We start from the raw sequence: 3,586 nt of genomic DNA on the forward strand, positions 1-3,586 counted from the left end.
TAAATCATTGACGACGGCCCAGATCGAATCACAAAGAATCAGGACACATCCCGGAGGCCTTTGACCTTTTGGAAACAAATTCCCGGTTTTCTGGCAAGGGAATATATTAAACTGTGCAACTGTTTCCACATTAAAGTCAATCAAGTCCTATTGCAGCAGTGTATTTCACGTCCAGCCTGCTCCCTCCTTTTAATTTGAAGGAGGAGAAAACTCATTTTATTTCCCATAGTGACTTAACTGCAATTTTGGTGCGTCTGGGCACTTACCAGGGAAAAGCTTCCCAGTACAGCAAATTGAAGATTATTACAAACTTCTGTTACAGGGAACTTGTGCCTCCCAGATACGTCAAGGAAATGTCAGTTCAGCCTCTTCCCGCTGCCATCCCCATGAATCAGTGTCCCATCTCCAAAGCTGAGGTGAGTTATCAACTGGCTTTTGATGGCCCTGCACAGTCACTGCAACACAAGAATCCAAATCTTTGTTTCCTGAAGTGATTTGGGGTGAGAAAGATACTGCTTAAATCTGGAATTGTGTCCTTTCCCATAAGCTGTGCAAACTCATCCGTCAGTGGTGGCTCTAATGCTTCTCACTGGTTGGTATCTTAACACAGAAGTAGTGGATGTGCACAAGTCTAAGAAAGCAGTACCATCCAAAGGAAGAACGCCATGGGTTATTTATTATTAAGATAATAGTCACAAGATGAAAATATTTAGTTTTCATCTGTTGAAGGAAAGAGAAAATGGCCATTGGAAAGACACTTGGTCATGGTATAGCCCAGGTTGCCCCACACCTATTTTTTTGAACTTGCACACAGTCTGCTGAATTCCCCCAAGGGCTCTTGGGCAGGCCCAAAAAATACATAAGGAATCTATAATTTCATTAGATATTACTTTAAAAAAAATAGTGAGAGATCTATGGAGAATTCTGTGTTCCACCAAGGGTCTGTATCTCCCTGCTTTTTCTTCTGCATAGGAGGGCTGAGATGCTTCATGCATAAATGAAGTGTTCCCAGCAGACAAATGGAAGCTTGAACCTCAATAAATTCAAGAGAAAGTGTAATTATTGTAGGAAAAATCTAGTCTTAGGCTATTACAGCTATTAAGCAGACAGTGAATTGTCCTCTGTCCACAAAAGACTGGGATAGAAGTGTCACTTTGTGTATTTCCCAAATTAATTGCAAAAGCTCGATTCAATAGCTGGTAATATAAATTATCAAAATAAAAGGACCTCTTACCGTGTTATTTTAATGTAATTAAAGTTTAGAATGACCCTGGGGCTTGTCTTTGCTAAACACGGTGTAACGTAGCACATGGGTAGACTCTGTAGTGAAATGAAATGAAAACTGCCTTTTTGTGACCTTCGAGAGTCTGTTAATGTAGTCCCTTACCTACTAATGCACTTCAGATGAGTTCAGAATGTCCTTCTCCCTTCTTCGCCTACACAAGGAGGACTCAAATAAGGGTTTTAATATTTTTTAAAATACTATTAAACCTAAATTGCTTTTGCCTGGGAGGAAAGCAGGGGACTGAAATTGGCCTAAGGCGATCCCCGCTGTTACCTCCCCGTTACATGTTACAGCCTCTCTGCATGTCGCTGTTAAGAGAGAATGACATAAAAAGGTTTCAGCAACGCTTAGAGAGGTCTGGTGGGGGTGGCCCCCACTCTCCCCATGGTAGGAGCCACCCTGGCCGTCTGCCAAACCTGTCTTCTTCCAAACCTTCCAAACTTCTGCCATCCTTTGACATATGAATGGCTGCTCTGCGCAGCCAAGTGCCTCCTCAGCACCTCAGCAAGACCGTCGGAGCATTATATCTTTTCTTTTCTGATAGCAGCCTCAGAAACACACCATATATATAATGAAAGTTATTTGTGGCACGTCTCCCAGGTAAAAGGCTGGGCTGGTTTGTGCAATCAGGCACAACAACAATTTCGCACTGATAGGTGAGGTCATTTGGGGGGAGGCGTGCGAGAGAGATTTAAGCAGCGAGCAAAGGCACACCGCGTTAGAGGTGAAATTAAAGAACCTTTCTCAAAGGTGTTGTGTTCCAAAAGTGATATATATAAAAGTTATGGTTCCATTTATAACGTTATGAATTGAACTTGTCTCAAATGCGTGTTGGATCCTTGCCTCTAAACCTGAATTAACTCTCTGAACTCTGGCTTGCGATGCTCGCCGTGCTGTCGATAGCGATGCAGTCACCTTCAGGAGGATGAGCCATGAACTGACGTCTTGGGGCTCTTCAAGAGCATGAAAATACAGGCTGGGATGAGCAGCGAGCTCACTGCAGCTAAGCCTGAGTGGGAGTTTGCTTTGTCACTTTGGGACTGTTCCCATCACAAAGCTCTTTTCCTTGACGCTGAAGAACTCTTCACTGCCAGCCTCTAATTAGAGGGCACCTCACTCCTCATTTACAACTCTTATGTATCTAAAATCAGAAGCAGATTAACTCACTATAAACAAACTTGGTCACCCACTTTTCCTCACTGATAGCAATACAGGATTATGTTCCACTTCAAAAAGTCTCCACTTCAATCCTCCAGTCTCTCTGCCACAACAACGGGAATTAATTTCTGCCTGCAGTACGCGTTGATCTTTTAAATAGCACCTGAGTAGCACATTCAGGAACGTGGCTGTCTACTAGAGTCTAGCTCTAAGGTGAGAGTATATTACAAGAGCTAACGTGATGTTGTTGTTGTCCAGCAATTTGAATTTGTGTTTTCTTTATAGGTAGATTTTTATTTTTAGTATATTCACATGGTTTTTGCAGCAAGGGATACAGTTACTTAAAAGAATTGTCCTTTTTTTAATGCCAATATTCTATTTATAATTTTTGTAGTACATTATTGATGCAATACTGTAAATCTGAATTTTGCTCCTGACTTGGAGACCGTGAACATCTAAAGACAGAGCCCTGCTCTTTGTTATTCTGTTCGATACACACAATACCCCCAAAGTTGTAGCCCAGCTTCTTGCTGTCGATGTGACTGACGCCTGCCATGTGCTGTTTGTTCTCTCGTGGTTCCCCGGGGAAAAGCACAGAGCAGACAGCCTTTCCTTCAGAGGTAGGGTGTGGGCTTGTTTTGAAAAAAAAAAAAAAAAAAATAGAGAGATTGTTGCAACGTACAGAGGTGATAGAGATGTTAGATACGGCAAGATGAAGGAATTGTGCCTAGCAATTGGAGCTCTGCCCTTGGAAAGTTCACCGTTTCACACGTGCTTTCGCAGCACACATGGGCTCTCTCAGCTCATCCTCTCTGCAGGCGCTGAAGAGATTTCTCTGCACAGGAGCTGGGTAAATAACTTCTGTTCTGCCAAGGAAGCAAAGCTGGTTACCAAGGTCTTCATCTCTGAACTTCAAACTCAAAATCGCAGCACAGATACCTTCAAGAGAAGGGGTTAGATTTGGAAGATGGCTTTGTACACAATGGAAGTATTACACAGGGTAAGACAGACGTGATGAGTTTGCTGTAGCTTGTGCTGCTGAGCAGATGCTCTGCACTGGATGTTGCTTCTGTGGTTTTGAAGGCCTCGTGCCCAGCTGCTCTGCATCCCTGCAGGGCAGGGAAAGGATGCTGCAGGCTGTAC

The sequence above is a fragment of the Calidris pugnax genome, unplaced genomic scaffold, assembly GCF_001431845.1.
Source record: "Calidris pugnax isolate Ruff unplaced genomic scaffold, ASM143184v1 scaffold18, whole genome shotgun sequence".
Taxonomy (NCBI): Eukaryota; Metazoa; Chordata; class Aves; order Charadriiformes; family Scolopacidae; genus Calidris; species Calidris pugnax.